This window comes from Vulpes vulpes, chromosome X (genome assembly GCF_048418805.1).
Source record: "Vulpes vulpes isolate BD-2025 chromosome X, VulVul3, whole genome shotgun sequence".
Classification (NCBI taxonomy): Eukaryota; Metazoa; Chordata; class Mammalia; order Carnivora; family Canidae; genus Vulpes; species Vulpes vulpes.
The window spans coordinates 34,312,460-34,326,401 of NC_132796.1; the positions used below are offsets into that span (position 1 = coordinate 34,312,460).

The following is a 13,942-nucleotide window of genomic DNA, read 5'->3' on the forward strand; positions in this document are numbered from 1 at the left end:
GGGCACTTCACCAACCCAACCAGAATGACCACTTCTGGGCATTTCTTCAAAAACAGGTAGAGTATTGATGGCACCATGGGTAGAAATGGTAGGAGGAGAAATACCCACCCAGGGGTGACAAAAGACCGGGGCAATGACCTCTTCAGGAAAGTATTAGTCCTCTCAGCCACAAGCAGCAGCAGCAACAGCAGCAGCAGCAGCAGCAGCAGCAGCAGCAGCAGCAGGGAGCCTGAGCTGGGGCCAGTCTCTGCTGCCACAGGTGTCCTGCGGGTTCCATGGCTGCCCTAGCTCCTGTGGCTCTCCTGGCTACTTGTGGCTCTCGGTGGCTGTGGCTATCTCAGCCCCCTCCAGAAGGGCTGCTTAGGAAGATCCCAGCCAGACTGCCCTTGTCCTGGGCCCTGGGTGATTTATGGCCACATACACACATGCACACTCACTCATCCTGTCCACAGACTGAATCTGGGCGAAGGCCCATAAAATAGGCAACAGCTATTGGCAAATTCATTAATTAGGATTCTGTTTGTACTTTTATTGTGAAGGAAAATCATTTGTCAGCTTAAAGTCAGACCCGGTGCCTGATGAGAACTGTTATTCTAAGAAGGTATCGACTGACGGTTCTACGTGGCATTCGCGCTCTCTCCCCAGCTGCCACGTGCCACCCCACCTCTACCTGGTCACAGAAATCCTCTTGTCCTTCCACTTGATTCGGGGCTTGTGTGGTGGATTTTGTGAGCTGTTTACCCAGGAGGTTTACTCCCTTCTTTCCTGCCAACATAATCCCCGATTTTGCTTAAGGAAAGGGCAGTCAATGTGCATTGAGGACAACTGGGACCCTCCCGACTCTAGAGGGTAATGCTTGATAACTCAAAGCTCACCATGCCAACTCCATTTCCTCTCCCAGTGACATAATTCTGACCAATGACATATGAGAGGGAGTTTGTGGGGACTCTTTTGAAGGAACTCGAGGCATTCTCTTGGCAGGCCTTTGGACTCATGTTGGAGCGTGACACCTAGAACCAGGAGAGCCCTCCCGTGAACAAAGGCAGGCAAGACAGAGGACCAGCATCAACATGCAGAGGATGCACGAGCAAAAAGGTGGGAGGGACCCAGGTGTTGGATGAAATCAGTGAGAGTTGGGTTAGCCAACCCAGGAGTCGTCTTGCCTCTGAGCTTCTGGATCACAGGAGATAATAATCTCCCTGTTGTCAACATCCTATTGAGTGGGCTTTTTGTTATGAGAACCGAAAGCACTGAATACAGCTGCAAACATCCTGCTACATTATAACCAACTCAGCCTCAAACTACCTCCAAATAAATGTTTATTCTAATAGACGGCAATGCCTCTGCTCTAGCTATTGCATATGGTTGTCTAATTTCAGATTCGCCCTAGACTCTAGTTATACCATCTTTGCTGGGAAAGGACCAAAGTCCTTCATGTGAACCACTTCCCCATCAACCATTTTGCTATCACTAGTAGAAACCATTCTCCTCACCTCCAAAAAAAGCAAATCAGGAAGCTTTCAGCCAGAGTGTATGACAATACACACACAGACACAAACACACAATCGTCCTACATGTACCTCAGAATAGGACTGCATCTGGAAATAAGGTGATTGTCAATGTCATTAATTGGGATCAGGTCACATTGGACTAAGGTGGACTCCACTCCAATATGACTAGTATCCCAGTAAAAAGGGAAAATTTGGACACAGACATGCATGTAGAGAATGTGCCGTTCAAAGATTGGAATGATGCTACCACAAGCCAAGGAAGTAGCGGGAGTTAGAGAGAGCGTGGCCCCGCCGACACCTTGATGGCCTACTACTAAACCCCCCAGAGCTGTGAAACAGCGCACTCCCGTTGTTGAAGTTGCTCTGTTTATGGTACTTTATTAACAGCGGCCACAGAAAATTAATCAAGTCTGTTAGATGAAGGCCAGGGTTGGTGCAGTAAGTGGAGGCAGTTCCCATATTGAGAACCATAAGGCCAAGGCTATTCGTTTCGGGCAGAGCCCACGTCCTCTCTAAGTTGCGAAGTCGCTCTTAGCGTCCTCAGACACTGAGCTAGCTGGGCAGGCCAGCTGGGCAGCTTCCCAGGGCACCAGTCTGTTAGAGGGTCCCAAATACTGCCGAAATAAATAGAAATACCCCTGCCAGTTGACGCAAGTTTCCCCAAGCTTCTACCAAAGTAAACAGCAGCCTTATATGGAAATTTAAAAAACACCCCTGGCTGGCACTGACCCCTCTCTTTGGGTATGTCTGTGATACACACCTACAGTTGCAATCAGCTGAAAATCTGAAACCAAATACAGCGTGGTGTAACTTTCTTACTTACCACAAACAGTGATTCATTTTATTAGATAATTTGTAAGCCCTTCCAATATGCTTCCCCCACCAAATTGTCTGACTTGGGAAATTGCCAAAGAAAACCGAGGTGAGGAAAAAAGTACCACAAAAAGTGTAAGACATTTTGCCACTTTTGTAGGCCATTAATTTTTCTACAGCCAGGGGAGGTAAATTAGTGAGTAAATCTGTCTGTGCATAAATGTTTTAATTAATAAGTTTGGCGGAGCCTGTTTCTTTACCTAAAGTGTCCTTTCTCCCCCCTTTCCCTGCTAAGAGACTCCGTGGCTATGGCGGGGCACGTGGTCACCCGGAATAAAGACTCCATGTCCCAGCCCCTCACGGCCAGGAGTGACCATGTGGGAAAGTTTGGGCCAGTCAGATGAAATCAGAAGTATCATAATTCGGTTCTGGGAACCGTCTACTGCTCCTTCTTGATCCTTTTCTCCTCTCTGCTGGCCAGAATGTCACTGCAGCAGTCAGCTTGGATCATGACGTGACCTGGGGATGGGAGGCTATGCCTGGCAGAGCAGTAGGATAGAAAGAGCCTGGGTCCCTAAGGACTTCATAAAGCAGAGCTCCCATGTCAGGCACAGTCTGCTGGTGAGAGAGGAATATACCTCTGTCTTGTTTTACACCTCTCTGTGACTTGAAGCCAAATGCTGATCTGGTCGGAAATCCATTTTTTCCCTTGTGTGAAGGGGCACCGAATTATTCCCCTGTGCAGAGTCTTGGTCTGGCCTCAGTCGGAGAAAGCATGGTTCTCTCTCTGGGTCTGGCTCCCACGAAGGTGGTAGATGGTATGATGGTGACCCTGTGAGGAGAAAGAACAGGCATTGCCAAGGGCGGAGTCCTAGGCCCCAACTCCCACGTGAATGGGAGGGAAGCCGTGAGCCACTGTGGTGATTTTCAAGCACGGCTGCAAAGTCTTTGACCTTCCTCCTATGGAGAGGTGGGTTCCCATCTCTTACCCTTGAATAAGGCTAGCCCTACTGACTGTCTTCTAACAAATAGAATCTGGTGGGAGTGACAGTGGGTGACTACCAAGGCTGGGTGTTAAAAGACGTAAGGCTTCCATTTGGTACTCTCTCATGGGGTGCTCACCCTGGGAACCCAACGCCATGCTATGAGGAAGCCAAGAACTGATTGGAGAGGCCACATACAGGTGTTCGGATAAAGTCCGGTTGCCATCTCAGCCTGCAGCCAGCATTAACACCAGACGTGCGAGTGAGTGAACCTTCAGATAATCCAGCCCCCAGCTTCAAACCACACCAGCTGGCATCAAGTGGAGCAGAGATGAGCTGTCCCCGCTGAGCCCTGCCCAAATTGTACATTCATGAGCAAAACTGTTGTTGTCATTATTTTAAGCCACTAAGTTTTCGGATGCTTTGTTATACAGCAAGAGATCATTGCAATGGCCACCCACTCTGCCCCCACAAGCCCGCATGCCAGTGTATGTGAACCCCTGGCTACCACAGCAGTTTCTGGAAAGTTCCAACCTCATTTCAATGGGCTCCTGAGAAGAAAGCAGGGGTTCCAGGCCACACCTTTGTGGGAGGACCAAAGGGGGCAGAGGTTGGTGGTTCCAGTGTCCAAAAGAGGGGAGGTCAGGGCAGAGGGAGCCAGTAGCCCCTCCCTGGCCTGGCCGCTCTAATCGGAGGGCGTATGCACACTTGTATGCACACATGTACATGTATACACCCAAAGATGGGGGAGAAAATGAATCTCAGGCCAGAACCCTGGCCCTAGCACCCATATGCAGCACCTTCTACTCCCTGTCTTGCTTTCTGAAGTCTCTCCTTCTGGAGCCCAACCAAGAGGCCTCAGGTTTCATTTCATTAAGGCATTTCCTAGGTGCACCCAAGACACTTCCAGGAAGATTTTTTGAAATGGATCCCTGAGTGCCAGCAGCATTCAGAGAGTGATGAGACACTTTGCAAGAGACCTAACCTGGTGGGTGAATCCCCATGGTTCTCTGCGAAGAGTCAAAAGCACCTCCCCAAAATGGACCGAACTGTGTCCTCCCCTAATGCCCATGTGCCTACATGTGGAGATAAGCCTTCTGCGAGATAACTAAGGGTCCACGAGGTCCTGGACAGAGGGCCCTAGTTCCACAGGACCGGTGTTCTTGCAAGAAGACGCACCAGAGAGCTTGTGCTTTCTGTGTGCACACAGAGGGAAGGCCACGGGAGGACACAGCGAGAAGGGGGCCGTGGACAAGCCAAGAAGAGAGGCCTCAGGAGAAACCCACTCTAGTGACACTTTGATCTGGGACTTCCGGCCTCCAGAACTGTGAGGAAATGAACACATGTTGTTTGACCCACCCACCGTGAGGTGCTTTGTCCCGGCTGCCTGAGCAGACCCATACACTCCCTGAGAGAAACAAAGAGGAGGGGAATGGGGGAGAGACAACACTTCAAGCCATCATGCCCTTGTTGGTGGTGACACAGAGGGAACCTTTGTCCTGTGTCCCATGTCCTGTGAGGACACCCTCGGCAGTGCAGTCCCACGCAGGGACCCCATGCAGACAGCATGACAGGGGATGTTGGCCCATCCTCACGTCTCCCCTGAAACCGCCCCTGGGGTTAAGCGTTGACCTTTGGCCAGCCGCAAACTCCCAGAGGGCCGCCACCCTCCCTGTGTGTTTACTGGCGGGGCAGCAGGAGTTAGGGGTAGCGACCGGGACCCTCTGGCCAGGGCACACAGGAGACAGCGTTGGTGACAACTGCCTGACTTCCCCTGCATGCTTCCGGGGAACCCGGCAGCATCTGCTCAGCTCGGAACAAGCCCACCCACCTCCCTTCTAGTGGCCTGGCTGTGTTGGCAATTCCTGCTGCTCTGCAGCTGCCAACATCTGTAGGCCTTCCGTCTGGGCCACCTTTGTGCTTTGAATGTAAGTATATTTGTGTCTGCTTCCCCCACCCCCGACCCCATGCCCCCAGAACTTAATGGGGAAGGAAGGAAGAAGGAAGGAAGGGCAGGAGGGCGGGAGGGGCGGAGAGGGACGGAAGGATCTGTACTTTGGGGCTCAGAGACCCCCCCACCTTTCTACCCCATCCCAACACACCTTCTTGATGTTTCCTGTAGCTCCCCGTTAAGGGCACCATGCAGGCAGCCCTCGGCTACCCTGTTGCCGTCGGCCCCACTCTTGCCCGAGCCCAGCGGAGCTGCACCGTAGCCAACATAGCCAATCTGGCAGATCTCCAAGACTTCTGGGTTAGAGTCCCAGCTTGCAATGCACTACTGAGCAATACTTTGTCATGCATTCATCCAGCAAATTCTTGATCAATATTCACCCCACTGCTGCGGGCCAGGCTCTGTGCTAGAAGCACAGGCGCGGCACTGAGCAAGGTACGTGGGGGTCCCTGCTTTCTTCTGCTGGGGGAGACAGACAACAAGCCCATGAGCAGATGGCAGACAGTAGTAAGTCCCAGGCTAAAACCTCAAACAGGACGCTTTGGTGGAATGACGGGGGAGCAATTTCAGGTGGGCAGGCAGGGGAGGCCAGCCTCAGGGGACCTGGAAGCCAAAATCTGAAAAGCAAAGAAAGAAGCACATATTGACAGGATGGAAAAGCTTGTTAGGCAGAGGGAACAGCTATTAAGAAGGTAGAACGTGGGGAGGCAAGAATGAACTTGATGTGTTCTGACAATAGCAGGAAGGCCAGCATGCCTGGGGTTCCCAGAAAGGTGATAGGAGGTGACATCACAGTGTACAACAGAGGTCAGATCACAGAGGTCCTGGGGACACCAAGTACTCAGGATTCTGGGGTTAGGGATGGGAGGTAACCTAATCAGATTTCCAGTTTTTAAAAAATTGCCAGTGCCTCTTGATTACAATGAGGAAAACAGTAACATGGTAGAGAAAACTGGCAGACGCCACCGTGACCAAGTGATCAAAGTGAATGCCACAGTCACAGATCAAATGGACACTGTGTGCCTCCCAATATGATGCCCTGAGAAGGACACACATGCCCTCGGTGGGGTTGCTGCCAAACATGCAGAATCTGAACCTGGTCACAGGTAACATCAAAAACATCAAACAAAGCCAAATTAAGGGATAGTCTACAAAAAGAGTACTGGCCCGCACTTTTCAGAAGTGTTCATGTCACAAAGGACAAAGACAAAGGGACCATGCCAGATTAAAGGAGATGAAAGAGACACAATAACCGAATATAATGTATGACTCAAGATTAGATCCTGGGCCAGAAAAAATATTTTATTTCTTTTCTTAAGAAGGACATTGGTGGGACGACTAATGAGCATTTGAATAAGATCTGTCAATCAGGTCATAGGATTGTATCAATGTTCATTTCCTGATTTTGATCAACTATACCGTGGTTATTTTACAAGAATGTCCTTCATTTTGCATTTTCAGGGAATACAATTGAAATATTTAGGGGCAAAGAAGCATCATGTCTGCATCTTGATCTCAAAAGCTTCAGGGAAAAAATAGTGTGTGCATGGGTGCACGCTTGTGTGCATAGAGAGAGTGTGCCCGCTTGCAAATTAGTAAGATACCTGGGGGATCTGGGTAAAGGAATACAGGAACTCTTGGCACTATTTTTGCAGCTTTTCAAGTCTGGATCACTTCAAAATTAACAGTTTATAAGATAAAAATGTAAAAGTGCACTCCAGCTACTGAGTGGATTGTGAAAATGGGGAAGAGAGGGGGCAGTAGCGGGCAGAGGGGAAGAGCAAGGCCAAGGTTGAAGGCCCCTGCTAAGAGGGGATAAGACCTGAGGCTTTCAGACCTGATTTAGAAATCAGGACCTCGGGAAAGCCACTCAGTCCCCCACGGTTCAGCTAACAAGGGCCCCAGCCAGGGCCCGCCAAATGGCTCAGGCGACTTCCCTTCACAGCCACGCTGCAGAGCAATCAGACGTGAAAGCCCAGGGCAGCGGGAACACTGTGGCCGGCACTCAGCTCTGGGATCTGTCGGGGAAGGGGGCAGACTGGCTGAGGCCCCTGCTGCCTTGTCACCTGCATCCCCAGGTGTCCCCCCCTTGGCCGGCCTCAGCACCTCAGGAGCATAAGGCTCCCTGGGGCCCCACTAGGCCTTTGCCGAGATCCTTTTGACCTCAGCGCAGGCAGGCCAGGGCTCGGTTCTAAAAGAATAAAGGATGGGGCTTCCTCTGAGGTGGGGGTGGGGGGCTGCCCCTCCTGGCCCGGTGCAGGCGACTCGTGGCGCAGCCAGCGGGGCTGTCTAAACAAGCAGGGGTTTAGCGGCGCACCAGGCGCCACACTCCCATTAAACAGGGGCCAGCCATGGGGCTAATCTGACAAGGCCGCCTCCAGACGCCGGGTGCCTGCAGGTGGACGGGTGCGCCCGGGGCCCCTGAGCACGTCTCGGGGAGCCGGGTGGTCTGATGATCCCGGACAAATGTGCCGGCAGCCGCCGGGAACAGAAAAGCCTGCCTCTCCCACCCTCCCTTATCGCGCCCGCAAACAAACGGCGCTGTCGGGCAGGACAAGGACGGCGGGGCGGGGGGGGGGGGGGGGGGGGGGGGGGGGGGAGGGGGGGGGGCTCCCACACCCCGCATGTGATGGACCTCCTTCCCCTGCTTAGCAGTTCACAATTTGACACCCACAGCCTGCGTCGCCGGATTAGAGGCATTCATGGCTCGCAGAAAAAGGAGGTCCAAAGGCAGACGTGGTGATAGATTGCGATCAGCGGCCCCGAGGAGAGCCTGTTGCTTTATTCTTCTGGAAGGCTTTCACCGAGGCGGCCGAGGCGCAGTGACTCAGACGCTCCGGAATCGGGAACAGCCTGGGCCACGGGTCTGGGTGGTGATGTGGGCCCCTGGCGCCAGGCCAGCTGGGAGGGCGGGAGGCCGGGAGGCTGGAGGTTTGCAGGCTCATAAAAAGAAAGCGCTTGTTCCTCGGCCAGCCCAGAATGCTCCAGGTTCCGTGAGGGGGGGCGGGGGGCGCTGCCGGGGCTGGCACATTCACCCGCAGGACCTTGTCATCCTGCAAATGGGGAGGCCAGGCAAAGATCTGCTGCTTCTTCAGGGCAGGTGGCAGGTGTGGCGGGGAGGGACATCGAGGCTGCCCCACTTGCACGTGACCCAGTGCCAGGTGAGGAAACTAGAGGCGGGGACACAGAATTGACTTAGCCCCAGACCCAGCCAGCACCCCCCCCCACTCCGGCCGCTATTACCTACTCACTGCTTCCCCCCCACTAGTGAGGCCTCTGAGAAACTCGAAAACAGAAAGCAAGCATGACCCACACCTTCCAGGTTAGAGCCTGCCCCCGCCCCCCAGCCTTGAGTGTGCATGATTTTCACCCAGGCCCCGGGTGGGGGCGGGGGGCGGTGGGAGCCTCTGCCTTGCCCGGTTGGATTTTTCTGCATCTCCCCTCCTGGCTTGAAATGGTTCGGCATCCCGCAGGGATTCTCAAACTATCTGCGGATGGATGTAGGACCAGTCGCATTTGTGTTTGTTAATTAATTTCAATCCGTCATGGATGGATACTTTTGCCCAGTACAATAAGCATGATTGGCTAGAAAAATGAAATATGAAACACAAGCTACAAAACACAAGCCCAAACTTTTATCATTGGATTTTCTAGGCAGACACAAACATACTCTGTTGAGTTCCTAAATGCTGGCTCCTGATTTCTGGACTTAGCTCACGTGGACGGGTGCCAGCATGTGGACTGGCGCTGGCCTGGGGAGCACACTTTGAGTCACGGCAGGGAAAAATCAAGGTCAAAGCCCGTGGGTCCTAATACCACTTCTGACAATTGGTGAATTGGCTGCGCGGCTTCCCACTCGGAGCCACCACCTTCACGTGCCCACAGTAGACTCACCAAAGCAACTCACGCTGTGGTCTGCTGAGTGAAGGAAGATGCTTGTCCTTTTCTTTGCCTCTTGCTGACACCTTCTTTCTCAGCAGAGCAAGAAGGTGGGCCGGTGAGATCTGCGTCCTACAGAGTAGATAGAGGGCAGCACAGTGGTGTAAGTGGCCCCTTTAGGCAAATGCCCAGGTGCTCTTAGATGTCCACCCCCCTGCACTGCTCTCCTACATGATGGTGTCGGGGCTTGTGGGGGAGGAGAACTGAGCTGAGGCCACCACCTCTCAGGCTTTATCGTGCACACAAATCCCCTGGGGAGGGTGTTCGAGCTGACTCGGCACAGCTGTGGTGGGGCCTGAGACTCTGCATTCCTACCAAGCTTCCAGGTAATGCAGGAGCTGCTGGTCCTGAAACTGCACTTCTGAGTAACTTCCAAAGGATGAAGGGCTTACGGGGCCTCATGAAGAGAGAGGAGCCAGGTCCTAGGGTATCCCTGCACAGGACACCCACCCCGACCCTGCCAGAAGCTTCCAGGTCTCTGCAGTGGACTGTCTGGTCTTGGCTGCCCCTGAAAGGGTGATTGTTGAGATGCAGAGGCCTCCTCCCCACCTCCCTGACTTGAGTGTGAGCCCAGGGAACTCCTGGTCTGACCATCTGGGTGCAGTGAGAGACCTGTCCCCCTAGCCAGCTCTGCCTCCCCTCAGCAATCTCTGGTGCCATGGAACCCTTGAAGACTCTGTGACATCCCCCATCTGGACCTTAGCCTAGGCCAGGGCCCTGGCCCTCAACACAGCTGCCTTCCACTGAACTCCAGTACCATCGCCAGACCCCAAGCAACAAGGAAGGGCAGCTCTGCTCAATACACAGCGCCACACCTCCGAGTTCTCCTTCATATGGAGTCCACCAGATGAAAGTATGGAGCGCGGCCTCCAAACTGCCCACCCGGAGCCCCCAACACAACCAGAGGCTAATATGCTGCCGCCGCCAGAGACATGCCTTTCATTTCTCAAATATCCCTCCCTCCAGCAAGATCCCCAAGGGGGTGACCAGAACCCCTTCAGAATGTTTCCCCAGCTCCAGGCCATCTTCCCGCCGTCCACCCAAAGCAGAAGGAACAGCCTCTCCCTCTTCCTCTTCCCATCTGGTTGGGACTTCCTCCCAAAAAAAGGAGAAACTGAAGGGATGTAGGAAATCCTTTTCTCTCTGGACAATGCCTCACTTCCTTCCTGATTTCCATCTGTGGGTTGAAACACAGTCTAATTTGATCAGAGCTGAGCAATGGCTTCCATAGTGAGCAAGACCTGCTGCTCCCGGGTGCACTGGGAACACTGTGTCCCACTGAAAACCCACCTGAAAATACTGCCCCCAAACCATCCCTGCTCCATGGGGAATGAAGGCATCTCTTTCGTTAGCCCCAAGAATTCGCAAAAGGGCCATCCTCTTGGCGACTTAGAAATGGAGCACGCTTCTTATGGGGGCCTTCAAGTGGGGCCTCAAATGTATCAGCACTCCACAGGTAATTAGCACCTACTGGGTGCCGGGCACTTGTGGGGGACTGGGGAGATAGCTGGTCAAGAGTTTGCTCTCAGGGGCACCCAGGTGGCTCATTCACTTAAGCATCTGACTCTTGATTTCGGCTCAGGTCATGATCTCACGGTCATGGGATCAACCCCCTGTTGGGCTTCCCGCTCAGCAGTGAGTCTACTGGGATCATCTCTCTCCCTCTCCCTCTCCCTTTGCCCCTCCCCCACCTATGTGCACAAGTGTGCATGCTCTCTCAAATAAATAAATAAATCTTTTTTTTAGTAAATAAATCTTTTTTAAAAAGCAATCATCCCCAAACAACTGCTTTAGAAAAAAATTAAAATAAAATAAATAAATCTTGAAAAAAAAAAAAAAGAGTCTGCTTTCAAAGCACTTATAAATGACATCACCATCCCCCATGGTGGGCACTGTGATACACCATCCAGTTCCCTTTCCAGGGTCTGACTCAGCTACTGAAAGGCCCCTGGCCATGCCCATTGCTTTGTGAGGTAGCCCACGTCCACTGACTGATGGTTGCAGGGCTATCACCTGGGGACCACTGTGACAGCCCATCGGCCTATGGAGCTCCCTGTGGGCTGAGGGGAGGCTGTTGATCTGGATGCAGTTCGGATTCCCCCTCTGCCCACCCCTAATTTCATCCTCACCCTTCCTCGGGTGTGGCTCCCAAGGGCCCTCCTTAGTAAACATCCTGCAGCTAAACTCCATCTCAGAGTCTGTTTTGCAGAGAACCCTCATCACCCCCAGTGACTGTAAGACCGGCAGACGTGGGGAGGGGGTGGGGGGTGGGGAAACAACAAGGAGATTTCTCCAGGCCTGTTCTGAGAGAAAGAAAGCGGCTGGACCTGGGACAGACGCCTCTTCCACGGCAGCTGCCAGTGAAAGTGGAATTGGCCCCTCCAGGAAGGCAGGCCCCTGCTCCCCCACTTCTCGGAGGAAAGCTGTGGGAGTAGCATCTGCTAGGCCACAACCTGGGGAAGCCAGATTGGAGAAACTGCGGGAGAGATTAGAAGCGGGGAGGGAGACAGACCTGCAGGCAGGAGTGGGAAGTAGAGACTCAGTGGGGGAGAGGTGGTGAGGTGCAGGGAAGGGACACTGGCCCGGCCACCGGGTGACGCAAGTTCCCTCCCATCCAAGCTGGGCTGGGCGACACTGGGAAGATCCCTCCTCTCTCTGGGCCCGACCCCTCGCCTGTCAAATGAAGGGTGTGCATCCGTGGATCAGGTGGCCTGTGAGACCTTTTGGCTCTGAGCACCTGGCATTCTGGCCTCGTGCTCTGCAGTGCCCGTGGCCCTGGGCCCTCACAGATGTAGCCCAGATTGCTGAGAAAGCAGAGCAGAATTCAGCAGGGGGACATCCCCTCTCTCCTCTTCAGATGGCTCAGGGGGAGTCTGGTTGTTATGGGCTGAACTGTGTCCCCCTAAAAATCATAGATTGCAGCCCCACCTCCAAGGACTTCAGAATGTGACTGTATTTGAAATAGGGCCTTTACAGAGGTGATGTAGGTAAAACGAGGTCATTGGGGGTAGGCCCCAATCCAATCTGAGTGGTCTGCTTATACAAGAGGAGATTAGGGGGCACCTGGGTGGCTCAGAGGTTGAGCGTCTGCCTTATGCTCAGGGCATGATCCCGGGGTTCTGGGATGGAGTCCCACATCGGGTTCCCGGCAGGGACCCTGCTTCTCCCTCTGCTCATGTCTCTGCCTCTCTCTGTGTGTCTCTCATGAATAAACACATAAAATCTTTTAAATAAATAAATAAAAGAGGAGATTAGGACCCAGACACCCACAGAGAAAAGACAATGTGAGGACACAAGGAGAGAGCCAAGGGAGGCTCTCTTGTAGAGAGGACATCTACAAGCCAAGGAGAGAGGCCTCAGAAGGAATCAACGCTGCTGACACCTTGAGTCTGGACTTCCAGCCTCCAGAAATGTGGGACAGTACCTTTCTGTTGTCTTAGCCCCCCGGGGTTTTGGTCTTGCTAGGATAGCCCAAGCGGAATAACATGCTGGGCAATTAAATGTATAGACAACCCCAAACCTAGCACTGGAAGGCTTTGCTCCATGTCGGGAAGCCCAGACGTTTCTGAGGGATTCCTGGCTGAGCAAGCATGGCTGGCATGCTTGGGCTTTGGGCTTTGGGCTGGGCAGGGCTCCCGCTTACCACACGCTAGGCTCCAGGGGAGCTGCATGGGGCAGGAAGCTGCACGCTGATTGCAGAGCTGAGAACTATCGGGTGGGGCCTTGACCATGTGGTTGACAGCCCCATGCTGTGTACACCCAGGCCTGGGTGTTCCCCACCAGGAAGGGAAAGGAGAGAATGTTCTGAGAGGCCGTAGACCACCACCGCTGTCTGGGTCTGCTTCCTTACCTCTGAGGAGACTTTCCCAGTTCCAGTAAGCATGTGGTTCCTCACTCGCTGTGAGGCAGCCTCAGAGACATGGTGAGCTGTCCTCACGGCCCACGGCCTCAGGGAGGGCCCACGAGCCCGCCATGGCCCGCTTCGCCGACTCAGGGCACCCCAGGGTGTCTCAGAAGGCAGGCCCAGGACCGCTCCCAAGGTTCCAAGAGCCGATTCTGCTGAAGATCGGCCTTTCTCTAAATATTTTCTCTCCAGGTTTGGCTGGAGACAGTCACAGCCCGTCAGGGGGCTGGGAGAACAGACCGAGCCTGCCAAGAGCCGTCTGAGGACCGCCTTTGTAAAGAAAACCCAGGGAGCGGGGCTGGCCCACACCCAGGCAGCAAAGGGACAGGCCCACCCTCCCCTCCCTGGGTTCAAGCCAGGGCACCCACTGCGGCCGGGAGCTCTAGCCCAGGCGGACCCCAGAAAACAGCCCACAGCCCTGCAGTCAGCTGCCGTGTGTTTGTTTTTACAGCTGCTCCTCCCGCTCGGCTGTTCCAGGGAGCGAAGGAATCTGTTTGTCTGAGAAAAAGAATGTGGCAGAGAGGCAGGAGGCAGCCCCGGGCAGCCCGGGCAGCCTTAGCAGCTAGAGAGCTCGCCAAACCCAGCCAGACACCCAGGAGAGTCACCCAAAGGCCTAGGGGCCAACGTCACGGACCCAGAGACAGCCTCCACCGGCACCCTGCAGGCAGCCTGCTCCTCGGGGGGCCGGGGCTTTGCCCAGAGTCCTCAGGGCAGGTGCCAGGCGGGCAGCCTAAGCACACAGAGCAGGGACCCACCCTCGGGAGGTATTTTATTTGCCTCTCTCTCATTTACACACAACCCCCACCACACCATGTAGACACGCGCGCGCACGCACCCACGA

General features: G+C 53.9%; 1 long non-coding RNA gene across 1 annotated transcript; it reads right to left on the bottom strand.

Annotated features, from left to right (window-relative positions):
• Nucleotides 1-508: 508 nt before the first annotated feature.
• LOC112929916 (uncharacterized) lies at nucleotides 509-13,567 on the bottom strand. Its single transcript, XR_003237014.2, has 3 exons — nucleotides 13,048-13,567; nucleotides 9,153-9,269; nucleotides 509-3,156 (listed from the first exon to the last, which is right to left on the bottom strand). It is a non-coding gene; the product is annotated as an uncharacterized lncRNA (long non-coding RNA).
• Between the last annotated feature and the right edge of the window lie 375 nt (nucleotides 13,568-13,942).